Source organism: Myotis brandtii, unplaced genomic scaffold (assembly GCF_000412655.1).
Source record: "Myotis brandtii unplaced genomic scaffold, ASM41265v1 scaffold187, whole genome shotgun sequence".
NCBI classification, from domain to species: domain Eukaryota; kingdom Metazoa; phylum Chordata; class Mammalia; order Chiroptera; family Vespertilionidae; genus Myotis; species Myotis brandtii.
In genome coordinates this window covers 6,219,853-6,236,587 of record NW_005356944.1, presented here as the reverse complement: position 1 = coordinate 6,236,587, position 16,735 = coordinate 6,219,853, and the positions used below count along the sequence as shown (strand labels likewise).

Here is a 16,735-nt window from a genome sequence, read left to right as displayed (position 1 = left end):
GAACGTGAGATTTGCGGAGCCGCGGACAGACGCCCGGCCTGCTCCCGTCGCTCCTTGTCCCTGCACGGCGGAATCTCCCTGGCCAGCGCTAAGGGCGGGTGGCAGAGATTTGGGTGCTTCCCGGGAAGAGGCGGGAAAGTGAGTGGTTTGGGGCAGGGACAGGAGTGCCCAGACACCAGCGGGTTAGCGTCCGCTTTCCTTTTCCTTCGGCCCCGGCTGTGGAGTCCTCGCCTGCCTTCCGAGGCTGCAGTTAGATACGGACTGTTCCCAGCGACAAATAAGAATAACTCTTTACCCAGAAGGAGCCAGGGGAGATGGGGCTGCAAGGGGCGAAAGGATCCCTCCAACACTCAGATCTCAATGGAAGGGTCCAGATCAACGTCCATGAACTGAGTGGCATCTCCCAGGAAACTTTTCCAGCTCAGGGGAGCCTGATTAGGAATCAAAGGACTGTTTGGGGAGCTCGGCCCTTTGGTTAATTCACAAAATTGCACCGGCCACTGGCAGGCGAGCCCTGTTATGTGGAAGGGAAACATCAGCCGTCTCTGGGCCGGTGGATGAGCATCAAGGATGATGCGGGCACTGACCACAGTTCCTCGTTAATAACATCCCACCAGCTCTGCAGGCTCGTTTTGGGGGACGGGGTCTCTAGGAGTGAAGAAGTGGTCCCAGAGTCAGCTCTCTAGACGCCAATCTCCAACAAAGGGAAACTATTTCTAAGACTTTGTCTCTCTGTGTTAACTCATCCCTTTTCTGTCCTCTGACGCCTGGCATCTTGTGTAGTGGGAGATTTCTTCTCTCTTTTCATCTTAGCTGTTCAGCAGTAGGACCTTTTTGATTATTAGTAAGATGCTCTGGGAAGACACTGTGTAGTAGGAGGGTGGTGTATTGTGCCAAAACAGATCTCTAGAACTAAATATTAAGAGCCCGCCTGGCTCAACCTCAGTGCCTTCCCTGTTTAATTAAGTAGTCTTCCATGTAAGAAAATATATGAAGGCATTTCTTGCTCCCTTCGGGCCCTTCTGGATTTACCCCTGCTTATACAGGCCCGGGCAGAAAACATCTGTGAAAGAGATGGATGGTGGCAGTCTTTCAAATCCTGTATCCAACTCACTCCTTGTTCTCATGGCCAGATAGAGAAGGGAGAGGTTAAGACAACAACAGAAATCCCCAAATTAAGTGTGTTTATCTCACCTTTGTCCTACACGAGAACGGCCGAATGATTTGACATTAAATATGGAGCAGACGTGATGTGCAGTATTTTTTAAAAATGCTATATTTGTGCACTGTGGGTAATGAGGAAAAGATTGGTCAGGGGAACTCGTATTGAGATGAAAGAATTGAGAACATTTGAAAAGCTTGGAAACAAATACAGAAAGACCTGTAACCCATTCTCATTTCAGAGCAGTCGCCGAGGAGCAGGTGACGTTGTCAGAAGCCCTGGTCTTTCCTTCCTTCAGTCTCTCCTTCCAGATGCATTTGCTGAGTACTTGCTGGATAGACCTCACGTGCCAGGCTCTCTGAGGAGGTATAAAGGCCTTCAGGGTCTGGGAGCTGGCCTTTACCAGGCTGGCTCCTATTGAGGACTTTGATTAGTAAGTTGTTCACGTGGTTTGGTGAGATTTCCTTGCCTCTTCTGATGTCTTTAAAGTGCCTCATAAAGGGAAGTTTCTTAAGTATCCTCAGGCTGGTCTCCTTTGTTAGCGGCTCTACAAAGTTGAAACTGTTTCCTTGAAACATACATTGCTGCCCAAACGATGTGGCTCAGTGAGAAAATTTGAGGTTGACCTATGAGCTAGGAGGTCATGATTCAACTCCGGGTCAGGGCACACGCCTGGGTTGCGGTCTCAATCCCAGTGTGGAGCATGCAGGAGGCAGCCAATCGATGATTCTCATCATTGATCTCTCTCTCTCTCTCTCTCTCTCACTCTCTCTCTCTCTCCCTTCCTCTCTGAAATCAATAAAAATATATTTAAAAATAATAAAAGCACCCCCCCCCCAAAAAAAACCATACATTACTGAGAAGGAAGCAAAAATAGCAATAGAGTGATATGCTTTCAATGTATGTATCTTCAGTTCAACTCTGTTTTTTCCAGATTGTTTGCGGAATGGGTAGTATGGTAAACTGACCATCGTGGTTACCGATTATTTGGTGATACTGTTATAGTCAACAACATGTTGATTACCAATTTTTAAAGTATTAGAAGCAATAGTGACATCTGATGTTTGTTTAGCACTCCACATTCAAAGCTCATTCGTGTATAGCACATTTGATTCTTTCAATAACTGAAGCAGGTCCAATGAAAATGGGCTTTAAGAATCAGTGATATAGACTATGATGTCATCTTTCCAGGAAAATTCCAAGACTTGGCAGAACTGTGGGCTTATCACCTGGAAATGTCAGTTATCACTGAAGAGTCTGCTAGGCATATCTGGTGGAGATTACCGGCTTTCTCTCAAGCCTTTGGCACACACACTGCCTTTTGGAATATTCTTAATATCATCCTGTGTGCTTGGCCTTTGCAAAGCATACTCAAGCACCGTCTGGTTATCTGAGGGTTCTCGTTTGGAATTGGGGTGATTAGCATCCGGTGTCTGTAAAAGTCAGCAGTGCACTCGGGTCGTTCCCATGCCCTGAGAGGCATGTTCTTGCAAAGCGAAGTCTAATTTGATAGTTGAGCATCGTTGTTGTCACTTTTTTCTTTTTTTCCCCCCTGAGTCCTCTGATACGGCAAGAATTATGGTTTTAGGTCCCTGACCCAAATTGGAAAGAGATTATAAGTAGTTGGTGGCAGACAGGCTAATGTCCATTATTGACTGAGTTATAGCGGAGCACCCAGATGCTGTAGAGGGGGGCATTTCAGAAATACCTTCTTGGGGTGGAAGACACTAAGTCACCATGTATGTCAGGGACCCAGAGGCTATCTGTCTTCTGATCAGCTCCCAGAAGCAAGGGGTCGGGGCGAAAGCCAACGAGGGCTTGGGTTGCAGGCTGACTTAGAAAGCAAATGAGACAGAAAACTGCTGACAAGGGAAAAACCCTGGCAAGGGAGACCTCTGGACTTATTATTTCAAGCAAACAAAAGCAAAACAGAACGACTGCCTCCTCCCTCCTGTCCTCGGGACTGAGGTTGAGGTCAGCTGGAGGAAGAGCCCAGGGAGCGGACTTATTGCGAAGGGGGTGGAGGGCATGGGTCTTGGGGGCCCACGGGGGTTTGCATATTGCACGCCTCGGGCTCGGCTCCAGCTTTCATTTCTCATTTTCTCATTTTCAGGAATATAACCATCAGCCTCCTTGGGTAACATAGCTATTAGCGGGACCGGGAGAAAGCCATTTCATGTTGACTAAGACAGCCTCTTGCGAGTGATTCAAAGCTTAATCCTCAAGAAATAATTGCCAAATCCAAATGAAGCTTGTAATGTGGAAAAGCCGGGTTGTTCAAAACCAAGAGACCAGGTCCGTGTCTCACTCTCATGGCCACTTCTCATCCTCTTTCATGCCCTGGGAGTAGGTGCTGTCTCCTCAGGTCAGATTGAAGGGAATTGTCAGACAAGGAAAAGTCCTGAAGAGAGCGTGCTTCGGCTGCAGGAACAAGTAATATGGAAGCAAAGTGTGAGATTTCTGGGTCAGTGTGCCATAAATCCTGCAGATCCAGGATTGCAAAGCCTTCTCACACTTTGATGCACAACACAGGTTGAATTCAATTAAAATCTCCCCTCCTTCTTCCCCCCTCCACCCCCATGGCTGTATCATGCAATACCCAGTGTCTGGTTTTCCCCCTGTTAAAGGCAAACGAAATTGTTTTCCATACTGATTTTGATCCCCTGGGAACTGGCTTGCCTCTCGGAATGAGCTGACTCTACTCTTCATTTCAATCACCTGCTATAATATTTTAATCAAATAAGACAGGGATTTTTTTTAATCCTGATTTCCGGGCCTCATCCTCTGGAATTTCTGTTTCTTTGTTATGGGGTGGGGCCACAACATTAGTAACAAAGAAACAGAATTTCCGGAGGATGAGGCCCAGAAATCAGGATTTTAAAAAGATTCCCAGGTGATTCTAATGTGCAGCCAAGGTTGAGAACCACCGCTTTAAAATCTTCTAGCCATAGGCGGCAGAAGAGTCATTCTGGAGATAACATTTTAGTTTGGTTTGCATTTTAAGAACTTGTCCTGGAAGTCTGCAAAAATCTACCCAATGCCACAACTGCGCCTTGCTGGCAGCCTTCTCTTCCGTGCCCTTAACAGCTTGTAGGGGGCGAGCAGGATGCTTCAGAGCAAGGGTTTTAGAATCCAGATTAAGGCAAATCTCTTTATTTACCAGGATCCTGCGCTTGCTCTCTCCTCCCTCTGCCGGCCCCTCACCCCTCCACCACAATACCAAGCGCCAAGTCCTTGGAATGAATTAATTAAAGGAGTGTTTAAAAATATCTCCCGGCTCCATCTCCACGTGCTCCATCATTGATTGGAGGCAGATGGGCCGCATGTTTGTCAGTAGGAGAGGAAAGGGCTAGCAGCTTGTTGTAAATCTGTCTGGTTGGCTTCAAACAATGGCAGAAAAGACAAGGGGGCAGCTGCATTACAGGAGAACGAAGCAAAGGGTAGGTCCGTAAACCTTAAAAAAAAAACCCAAAAAAACCTCATTTTCTTAGGACTGTGTTTTCTTAACGGTTGTTTTTCAATGGGATTGACATTTATTTACTTACACAGGAGAACGAAGCAAAGGGTAGGTCCGTAAACCTTACAAAAAAAGACCTCATTTTCTTAGGGCTGTGTTTTCTTAACGGTTGTTTTTCAACGGGATTGACATTTATTTACTTATCTCTCATTCATATATTTACCGAATGTCTCACTTAGCAGATAGGGTGGCTGTCTGGTGTTTTTGGCGATCTCTGCAGCTGCTTTGGATTATAGGCTCATTGAACAAGGACGGTCCTTTAAACGTGGAATGAGGGACCGAACTCCATTTGGCGGCTGGACTTGTGTCCATCCCGGCTCCCTCTAGGATAGAGGATGAGAGGCATTAGAGACCTCGAGTGAAGTCCCTGGGACTAGGAGGGAGGGTTTCTCTGCACCCCCGCACCCCACTCTATAGAGGCTTTCTTCTGTTCCATTTGCTCTGGAGGGCCATCTGTCCCTCGCTGCTTGTAATCTGGCGCAGGACTTTCTGTCGTGCCCTCCTGCCATCCTGGCTTTCCAGCCACTGCGCTGTCAGCATCGAGGAGCTGGTGGCAAAGTTGGAGGTGGGTCTGAGGCGCATCTGCCTCCCCAGCTTTGCTCTTCCCACAGCACCGGACGGGAGGCAGTGGATGCCTGTGGCTGCAGGTGGCCCACAGGCATCTAGTGTTTGGCTCCCACGGGATTTTGAAAATGTTTACATTTTAATTAAAATTATAATTGCTTATCATTTTTTAAAAAAATCCCGATTCTGGCTTCTGTCAAAAATTGCCAGATCTGAAGACAAAGAACCTGCCCTTTTGTCTTGGTACTATGCATTGGGTAATTACAGTCCAGCATTGTTTTAAACACGTTACACCTATTAATTTATTTCATCCCCGCCACAATATGACGCACAGGGGCTATTATCATCTCCATCTTTACAGGCACGGAGACTGAGGCACAGAAAGATTAAGTAACTTGCCCAAGATTTCACAGCTAGTAAATGGCAAAGCCAGACCTTAAACCCAGGCAGCCTGGCTCTAGGCCCCTAATCACTTGGCCACACTGTTTAGGCCCGCAGGGCTGTGGCGGAGCAGCGGCTGTCCTCTGAGACAAGGGCGTGTGCCTTTCAGGATGGGAACAGCCTTTTCTGAGACCACTCACTCATGTTACCTGCTTGACCCCTTACTTCTCTAACACAGCCATGGGGAGACTGAGAGCTTGGGCTCCATCCTCACAGGGAGTGCCCCTGCCTGGTGAGTGTGGGTTGGAGACATTCTTCAAAATCCCATTTCTATGTCATGAAAGGTAATTCCAGCTGCTTTTTCTCTTTAACCCCCTAACCACTACCTTTTGCTTTGCTCCGGGTTGGTCTTCATGAAGAGTGCTCTTGTAGTTATTGGTTGTCAGGACGCCAATAGCACTGTCTTACGCAGATGCAGTGCTTGGACACAGCCCAGCATTGGGTCCCGTTCTTTGGAATATCGAGCCTTGGGCATGCACTTCTTAGTGGCAAATGTAGTTGAGCATTTAGGGGGCTCTGGAGTTTATCCTTTCTTCTGTGATTTCCAAGTGTGGCCATTGAAGGTTGTAACTTACCCATTTTCCTAAAACAGCTACTAGCCCTGCCCCTTTAGGAGCAGAGCTGATATTGTTGTTGGGTGTTTTTGGCAACACATGCAAACCGTGGTGGCTAGGGGTGCCTTTTAAACTGAGGAAGAAATCTTTCAGATGCATTCCTGTGTATGTATTTTTAAGAGTGGCACAGTTTGCTGATCACCCAATAGGTGGCAGTATATGTCAGCCCTTTGTCCAGACTCATCAGTCTTCCTTTGACTCCCTTTGGAAACCCCTGGGTCCTTAGGGAATCCCAATTCCCACAGTATTCCTTTCTCTTTTGATTAAAAAAAGTGACTCCACCAAATATATCATGTGGAAATCCTGAGACGATTGTTATGTATCAACAGTTTTCAGAGATACTACCATATACAAATGTAACTAGAACCATTCATTTTTCCTTTTTCCAAGTCGGTGTGACTATACATACATGATTTCAGCCAATCCTTGGAAAACTCATATGAAATATTATTATCATTTTACAGATGCAGAAACTGAAGCTTTGAGAAATTTTGATTTTATGCTGTTATTGGGTGCCTTGTTTTTTTGTCATCTAATTCTACAGTGTTTCATACTATCCACGTCTTGCTATTAATTCACATTTCCTTAAAATTTCACAGTCTCCCTTTTTGTTTGTTTTTGCCCCAGTGGGTGTCTCTAATCATTTTGATCCAAGGAAACAAGATAGCCAAAAAGAGATAAGGCAGAATGTAAGCGGCAAGGCTCGAGAAGGGCAGCAATGAATATAGAAAGAGGTCAACTTGTTAAGCGGAGATGTGACATTCAAAAGAAAATGCCACCATAATAAAATAAAAAAGAGACTAAGATTGGGCAACTGAGAAGGATGGTCAGACCCCAGCGTGTAGACATTAAACCGGAGAATTTCAAATAGAAGCAGTTCAGTGCATGAAGGGAGATAAGGTCAAAGAAAACAAATAGGAAAAGCATTCTTCTCTATCAGGCATCGGGCAAAGGCAAGTGCTGCAGACCAAGTTGTATTTTTGTCTTGATCTCTGTCTACTTAAAAGGGCAGTTGTGATCTGATAACCAGCTTTGTTAGGAGAGAGGGTGGGAGTCAACGTGAACGAAGCACAAGCAGATAAACATATCCAGGGGTGAGACGGATGGATATCAGCTGACAACCCTCAGCTCCGACACTGAAGTTCCCTGGGGGATCGGTTCAGTTGTTATTTTTTATATTTCGGTGCAACATATGGTCTTGAAAAAGTGTCAAAAATAACTATGGGACTAATTTCCAAGAATAGAACAGGGAGTAATGGAATTATAGACTGAATCTATTCCCCTGGTGTTTTTCTGGGATTCAAGGTCACCCATCAGCAGACGTTAGTAAAATCATCACAGAAGAGAAGCACTGATGGCATCATTGATTTTTCGATCGTGATTAATTGCTATCATTTCCAATGAAGGACTAATCACTTATAGGAGCTTATCTATTAGTCTCAGAGTATTCAAATTTGGGTTCTTTTCAGAGCCTGGATACACTGGGTTTGAGGCACTGTTGCTGGCTGGTCCTGGGAATCACTCTGAGGTGGAAACTTGTGTGCATGAAGTTTATTGAGGGGAGCTCCTGGCATAAATCCCTGTGGAAGAGAGAGGGAAGCCCCGGCGGGCAGAGGGAGACGTTGAAACAGTCACAGGAAGCTGTGGTACAGGGATGGTTCTTTGGGATGGTCCAGAATTGAGGCAAGAGGCCTGGCCTTTCTACCACTACATTGATCAGGCGCTGGACCCAGGCTGTGCTCAGGCAGTGGGGGTGGCCCCGGGTGAGTAGAGGGCCAGGCTTTGGAGGGTGATAGAGTTGGTTAATGTTGTCACTTATCAAGACTCCCAGCAGCTGGAGGAATGAATATCTCAGTCCTGAAGTTGGGGGATGGGGGTCTGGCAGCATGCCACCGCATCCATTATTGACTCCAAATTCAAGTGTTTGAGAGATAATAAAATAATGGGTATGGTTGATTTCAAGCTGAATATTCATGCCTCCATAAAACTACCATCTGCAACACAATACTATACCTTAAACGAAGTGTGTGGTAGGGGGAAAATGGGGGGGAGTGGATTCTGGTGGGCAAGGATGGGGAGAATTCACAGGCATCAGCTTCCTCAGTGTTAGCTGTGACCCGCACAGCCCCCAAGGACTGACGTCAGAAGCCCTCTTCTTCACTCCAGACCTTCCAAAGGCATCTGGTCCAATGGGAGGATGGTTGTCTGAAATTGCTGCCTTAGAAAGGGAAATCAACTCAAGCTAATGGAAGGGGCCACGAGGAGTCACAGTCAGATATATTGGGAAGCAGAGTATAGCTAGTAGTGTTTTTCCCGGTATTGACAGCAGCTGTTTCTGTAATCCTACCAGAGTTATTTCCCATGGAGTTCCTACCTTGGGAGAAGGTAGGCAATGAACTGGATCACCCCTTTCTGCAATAGCCACTGATCGTTCTGTTGATTCAAAAAGTCATGCATTCCGTCAACCTCCGGCCAAAGGTGCTCGGATGTTGACATTTCTCTTCTCTATTCCCTTGGTAAATATTGAGATATGTGCAGAGATGAAAGAACACTTTTGTACATAATCTGAGGCCTTGTAAATTATACCTGCGGATATTTCCCCTTATTTTCTCAGGGTAGTCGACTCTGCTCTCTGAAACAAGGACATTGATTATCATTGTGTTTGTGTTTTTATTAGCACAACAGCTTAATTCAAGTGGCTCATTGGACAGTAATAGAAGGTAAAGCAACCCAACATTGAAACTTGCCTTTGCTTCCCTTCCTTACCTGTTTGTAAGTTACAAATCTGGTATTTACTACAGCAGATAAGACGTCTGTTTCCAGTATTTGGGTACAGACAATAGTGATTGTATTCAATCTACATTTAGAAAACACATTTTGCACATAGGCTTTCACTACCAGCCAAATAAAGGACTATGAAGGATTTACTGTCTACTTTCAAAGAAATTACTTTTAACAAAAACTTTTAACTTTTTGTGGTTTGGATCAGTGGTTCTTTTCCCATAACAAAACACATGATATCATTAAAAAACTAAAACAAACAAAAAAAACAAACTTCAAATATAACAGAAAGGCATAAAAATAAAGAAGTAAAACTGCCTCCCATCCCAATCCCATTCTCTAGAAATACTCATTTTTTGGTTTATCCTTTGAGACATTTTTCTATGCCATGTAAACATCTTATTCTTAATATGCAACTTGTACCATCCTATATAGACAATTCTATAACTTTCTTTTTGGTTTATACTTCTGGGTATACTTGTATGTGCCATGTTATATGTATCTGATAACAGTCCACTGTATGGTCATATAATAATTGATTTAACCAGCCCCTGATTGATAGACAGGTTATCTCCAAGCCTCTGTTATTATGACAACATTGGGTGGAATATGAATTGGAGGAGTAGATGGGGCAGGGGCACTGAGACCAGTTATGATTTAGGTGACAGCAATGATTCAGGTGGGAGGTAACAGTCCAATTTAGGGCACAGGCTATGTTTGCATGAGCAGATTCCAAGGACATTTAGAAGGACTCAGTGACCAAATGCATGTAGTGGGTGAGCAAGAGGGAGGCATAAAGCTGTCTCTTGGTTTCTGGCTTGAGCAAAAGGGTGGTAGAGGAGAGTGCAGAAAAGAGAGAGAGATGGTCAATTTGAAAGAGAAGGTAATGAATTTGGTTCTGCATACTGGGTTAGAATTTTTGGGTGGAGATGCTCACTGAGCAATTGGATACATGAGAGGCTGGGGCCTTTATGGAGTGGTATTTATAATCATAGAACTGAATGAGCTCACTCAGATAGATCATGAAGCTAGGAAAAAAATGGGCTGAGGGAAGAAACCTGGGGAGCTCTAGCATCTATAGATGGGCAGAGAGAGGTGATTCGGGGTGCACAGGATGCTGAGTGGTAAGGAGGGGAGTAGGGAGAATGGGTATCTTGGAGTGGGTGATAGTGCTGCAAGCTGTAGACAAGTTAAATAACATAAGTACTGAAAAGTGGTCATTGGGTTAATCAATTTCAAGGACATCACCGGCTTGTGCCAGAGATGGGTCAGCAAAGCGGTGGCTACTTTGCCATGCCGGTGTTGGTTGAGAATGGATGGAGAGAAAATGATTGTAAATTGTTTTTCAAGAGTGTGTCCATCAAGGGGAGGATGGGCATACGAAAATAGATGCAGGGGAGACCAGGATTACATTTGGCCTTTTTTGTTTTAGTTTTTGGGTGGCTGTGCTATAAGCATGTCCATAAGCTAAGGGAAGGGTTTGGTCCTGAGTGATGATTGGTCCTGAGTGGCCTTTGTGCAAGAAGCTGATGAAAGAAAGAACTAGGACCCCGGCTTGCTTTAGAGATGCTTGCAGAGTAGGGCAGAGCAGGCGGCTCTGTGAGGGCCTGGCCAGAGCTTCCTACAGTCTTCCTGATCCCACAGCATACGGAAGGACAACTCAGAACAGTGAGGAAGGAAAAGGTCACCTGTCTGGACTCCCAGATCTGTGCAGTCCAGGGTGATCTGTAGAGTGACAGACGGGGCCACCAGCTCCTCCTGATTTCTGTAGCTTCCTCAGTCAGCCAGCTAGAGCTGGGTAGATTTTAGTAGGGGTTGCTATTTTTTTGATGGGGGCGGGGAGGGGAGCAGCATGGGGACCTACCTTCCACAAGCCTTTCTAAGTCTCCTAGCTGGAATTCTTCTCTTTTCTCCTTTAACCCTTTGTTTGCACTCTTGCGTAGCTTGTGAAACTTCCTTGGACTCAGTCTTGATCCCCATTCTCTGAGCTCTGCATTCTCTTTGGATCACTTCTTGGGCATCTACATGACACCTGTATACTGATAAGTCCCCAATGATACATTTATATCTCAGAACTTTTCTCCAAGCTCCAGATTCATACATCCTACCACCTAATTGCCACCTCTATGTGTACAATGTACCGACGACAGCTGGAGTTGCCATGGGTACAATGGAACTCTTGCTATTTTTCCCCCGCAGATGCATCCCTACTACCTCCCAAGTTCTCTCCATATCAGTAAATGGCACTATCATCTACCTAGATATTCAAACCCCTGTTGCTTCTCTTCCATCAGCCCCACCCTACAAGCTTTCTCAGTTCTATCTCAAAAATGTCCCTTGAGTCTGGCCTTTTCTCTCCATTGCTATGGCCATCACATTCAGCCCAGACAACTGTCATTGCCCTATTGGAAGCCACACAGTCCCCTCTGACAGGCAGTTCCTCAAATACCCTATGGTGTTGCCCACCTTAGGACCCATTTTCTTTGTTCCCACCCTCCACCTACTGCCATTCTTCAGGTGGCTGACATCCTTGAGTATCCGTTAGTTCTCCACTTCAATGCCATTTCCCAGAGAGCTCTTCTCGCACCACTCCTCCAAAAATAGGTCTGCCTTTCTTAGTCCTATCTCATTTCCCCTGCTTGCTTCCTTCATGGCATCAGTTAGAATTTTTAAATATTTTATTTGTTTATCTTTTTGTTAGTATCGACCGACCTCAGGAATGTAAGCATTCTGAGGGCTGGTTGGTTCATCACTGCATCCCCTTGGACACGGGCACCAAGCACTCAATAAGCTTCCTGATTGAATACTCAGCCTGGGTTACAAAGCGCTCAGAAGAGGTGACATTTGAGCTGGGCCTCTTCCAACGACCTTGTCCCATGGCACTTTGTTCAGACCTCTGTTAGAACATTTCATTATAACGAGTGCTGAGTGTTTTCTTGTCTGTCTGCTCACATCCTCATATCTCTCTGAGGATCAGGACCACATTAATTCATTGGTGCCCCAACTTATTATCATTATTACAATTGTGTGTTAGTGTAATTCAATTGTCTACCTTGGGAAAGAGACGCTAAGGGCATAGAGGGCAGAAGGGGATGGTTTTAAGGGGTGAGAGGGCCAAACTTGAGAATTCATGACCTTTTGCTTATTGGGACACATCCTCTTTTTAAGGTTCTGGTCAGATGAAATTCTTGGCCCAGGAGTCAGTAACCAGGCTTTGACTGCTAAGGGTTGATAGGATTCAGATAGGTTACAAGAATAATTAGTTGGAGAGCAACTGATCTTGTGAAGCCAAAAATGTATTTGTCATAGTCAATTGTGCTCCCATGCTGCTGTCTGGGAAAGATGACAAACTCCTAGAGCTGCTGTTATTTTAAAAAGCAAGGGAGTTGAATCAGATGAGACTTTGAGCCCACTCCTCGTGCCCCATCTTTCTCAGGACTTCCTGCCTCCTCTCGGGATGTCTTCCTGTTCCTTTTCCTTGCTTCTTATGAAGGAAAGCAAGGAGAAACTAGCATGCATTTGATATTCAGACACAAAGGATTTCTCAGGTCAAAGATGATATTTAAATTATCACCAGTGAATAAAATCCAAGGCCCAACAGTTCAACTGCTTGAAACACGGATTTAGAGAAAGTGCCCAGAAGCTGACAACGATGTTGTTAAATGGATGCTTTTTTTAACTTTTGAAGAGATTCTGAATGTTTAACCATCCCCAATAGAATTCTCTTCTCTGGCTTCCTATTGTGGTTAGAAAATAAGAGCCAGGCTTTAAAAAAGAATGAAATCTTACTTACCATTTGAGGATGGACCTAGAGGGTATTATGCTAAGTGAAATAAGTCAGACAGAAAAGGACCTTTACCATTTGATTTCACTTATATGTGGAATCTAAAAAAGAAAATAAATGAACAAACAAAGCAGAAACAAGCTCAAAGATACAGAAACCAGACTGATGTTCGTCAGAGGGACAGGGATTAAGAAGTACAAATTGGTAGTTACAAAATAGTCACAAAGATGTAAAGTACAGGTAAGGGAATATTAGTTAATAATACAATAACTATGTATGGTGCCAGGTGGATGCAAGACTTAATGGGGGAATCGCTTCATAAATTATGTAAATGTTTAACCACTATGTTGTACACCTGAAACTAAAATAATACTGAATGCCAATTGCAATTGGAGAGAAAAAAGAAAAAAGAGTCATGAGTCTAGAAAGAATGTCTCGTAGCTGGTATGTGTGTTTTCTGGTAACCTAATGAAAATGTTTGGAATTTCGATACTTCCTGAAGTGGAGTTCTTTCCTGGAGTTTTCTGGCGGTGGGACAAGTTGAGGGGTATTTGTTGTGTCCTGATGGGACAAGACAATAAAAACTGTGCCCAGCACCTTCTTTCTTGACCCTCAGTGAGAACTCTGTGATTGGATGAGGGGCCAGTTCATTGATGGCAAACCTATGGTTGATTTTTCTTTGTTAAATGGCATTTAAATATATAAAATAAATATCAAAAATATAAATCTTTGTTTTACTATGGTTGCAAATATCAAAAAATTTCTATATGTGACACGGCACCAGAGTTAAGTTAGGGTTTTTCAAAATACTGACATGCCGAGCTCAAAAGGTTCGCCATCACTGGGCTAGTTTATGGAACCCCTCCCTGAGCCTTACAGGAAGGTCTTCAGCGGAAACCACCCTCACCATCCTCACTGCGGGTGCTAGAGTCCTCGACCCAGAGCCAGGGCATGCAAACTGCTATTTGTTTTTAGGTGAAAATAGAGTCCAAGGAGAGAGGCTGCGTTTTCATGTTTCATTTGACATAGAAGCCATTGTTAGGTGGGAGAACCAAGCATATACAGATCGTGGTTTGACTCTATTTGCTTTCTCTCTCCCGGGGAAGGCTCTCTATGGGTTCCCAGGAAAGTAAACTCCAGTTCCCCACAGGTAGTCCACACATCATTGTTCAGCAATCAGCAAGACCAAACCAGTTTGTCCAGAAGGGGGCACTGTGGAGCCTCACTGCGGCAGCGGCGGGCCATGGTGATTTTCCTGCTGTTTGGAAGCAAGAGCCAGAAGGTGAACTGCCTTTCCCAGGCCAGCAGCAGCTGTTGCCTTGGTTTTTAAGAAGGGAAGCCATACCACGTCGATTATTTACATTCCAAGTGACCTGGAGTTGTTAAATCAACCAGCAGAGCTCTCTAAAGCCCAAGACTACATCCGGGACAACTGGGCAGCAGTGGAGTTGACAGCGGTCGCCATTTACCAGTGTGGTCTGGGCTCCTTGTCGTCCTCCTCCTGGCTTCTCCTTGAGAGTCATCAGCGGGGTTCAAACAAGATTTGCTGGTTCCTGAGCTCGGGTATGTCCAGTCTGGTTTTGCCTGGGTTATTGACAGACTTTTGAAGGTGAAGGGGTAACCGTGGGGAAGAAGAGAGACCTTTGAAGAGGGAGAAAAAGACACTTGAGGGATTGCAAAGTACATTTTGAAAGGGTTGGAAAGGCCCCAGAATAAGCAATACGAGAAAGGAAGCATGAAAACAGATATTTCTCTTTTCAAAGCGACTAACCAACCACCCCAGAAATCTAGCTTGTGTTCCAACCCCATTGGAAGCAGGCAACACAATTAAAATAGGCGTGAAAATACCGTGTTTTTGTTATAGGTTCGCTCCCTCAGAAGGCAGCCCTAGAGGAGACAGGGATGTACCCATGTGCCCATATGTTTGTCTAAAGAGGACTTTATCGCTTCCCCTTGAAGCTGACTGCTGAGGCCAGCCAGTGCGATGAAGATGGTCCCATGATTTTAAGGAGCAGAAAGGACAATTTGTGTCTAACCTTTGAGTTTCTCATGTCCTATTATCACAGGCATTTGTTGAATAAATACATGGAAGCGGTCAAAAAGCTCACTGGATGAATTATTTAGCACAGGAATTTCTGATTCCTCCTTCAAGAGAATCTTAGATTATTTAAGTAGAAATGTAGGAAAACGGGGAAACATGGTCGGCTTCAGGGTCCTGAGCTCAGACCGGTCCTGTCCTTGGTTTAACGCTTTGCAGTTGCCATCTTGAAATTCTTAAGAAAAAGAGACCTTGTGTTCTTATTTTGCACTGGGCCCCACGAATTATGTGGCTAGTCCTTCAGGGAAGCCACAGCTCTGCAGGCCTGTATAAAGTAACTATTTTTAAAAAATACGTTTTTATTGATTTCAGAGAGAGAGGAAGGGAGAGGGAGAGGGGGATAGAAATATCAGTGATGAGAGAGAAGCATTGAGCGGCTGCCTCCTGCACACACCCTACTGGTGATCAAGCCCAAAACCCAGGCATGTGTCAACGTTCAACCACTGAGCCACACTGGCAGGGCTGAAATACTATTAATGACGACAGTGACCAGGATAAAGATGATAACCTTGAGGATATCTGATCTCTTACAGTGCACTAGAATAGTTCAATAAGGAGATATCGTACTTTGCATAAAACAGCTTCTGGGAGCCAGTGTTACACGGCGGTTAAAAGAATGTATTCATATTGAGAAAGACCTAAACAAAATGTCCTGTTCCTTCACTGACTAGCAGTATAACTTCAAGGAAGTTGATTAGTCTCTCTGAGACTTAGTTTGTTTATGTATTAAAAAGGGACAATAGCCCCACTGGGTAGGGTTTTGGAAAGGATTAAGGCAGGACTGTGTGACTCACTGAACATAGTGCTTCGAGATGGAGGACACCCTGTACTGATGACTGTCATTCTTCTTCTTGGAATAGCATGACTGTATTACTTTCAGCCAGCTGAACTTAGATTGGGTGATCCATCAGTCTCCTGGCTTTGCAAATTAGGTTGCTAACACTGGCTGCATACGAACAAGTATGTTTGCTATTTCTCATAGAGCCGCTGGTGATAAGATTAGAAAGTAAGTCCTGGAGTTCTTTGATCTAATGGGTGGTGTATTTGCACTAGCAAAGGTTTGTTAGATTTTTCTCTTATGTGCTTTTAACCCTTGAACTATTTTTACTCCCTACGTGTCTTACTCGAATGGTGTTTTTTGGGGCACTATGTCTCCAGCTCTCTGACACCACTTGGTGTCCTGCAATTCAATTCAATACTGACACAGTCAACCCGGAGTTAGCGTCAGATCCCATAAATTGAGGGCTCAGTCCCAGGAGACTGCCCCCATTTCGGGTGCCAGTCACAAGCCCAGGTTGTACTCTTGGTTGACAGGCTATAAATCCAGCGGGTTCCCACAATTCCCTCCTCTGGTGTGAAAATTTACTAGACCAATTCATAGAAGTCAGGTTTACCACTTTACTATTGTTTTCCTGTTTATTCTAAAAATATACAACTCAAGAACAGCCATATGGAAGAGATGGCATAGGGCAAGGTATGGGGAAAGGGGCATGGTGCTTTCCCAACCCTTCGATATGCTCACCAACCCTGAAGCTCTGGAAGCCATCATCCAGATCGGCTTCATTATCTGGGTAGGTGAAGCTCAAGGTGGTTGCTTTACTTAGTTTCCCAGGTGCCGTAGGAGATGTCTGTCAGGGGCTGTCTGCGAAAGGTCAACTCTTGACCTCCTTAAGGATGAAGGTGAACTACATGGGGAAGACAGTGATTCAGGAAGCTTAGGGAAGAGCCACAAAGAGGAGTATGAAGGACTTGCTAAAGGTCCATGTGGATGGGT

At 44.8% G+C, this 16,735-nt stretch overlaps 1 protein-coding gene across 2 annotated transcripts in view; it reads left to right on the top strand.

The window, feature by feature from the left end:
- The window catches only part of SLC1A2 (solute carrier family 1 (glial high affinity glutamate transporter), member 2), a 125,103-nt gene that overhangs the window by 630 nt on the left and 107,738 nt on the right, over positions 1–16,735 (top strand). The window contains exon 2 of one of the 2 annotated variants that reach the window (XM_005864425.2): positions 14,014–14,426. The exons of the other annotated variant lie outside the window; for it this stretch is intronic. The gene's annotated coding sequence lies outside the window, so the exon portion shown is untranslated. The remainder of the gene's footprint in view (positions 1–14,013; positions 14,427–16,735) is intronic. 2 annotated transcript variants of the gene reach the window in all.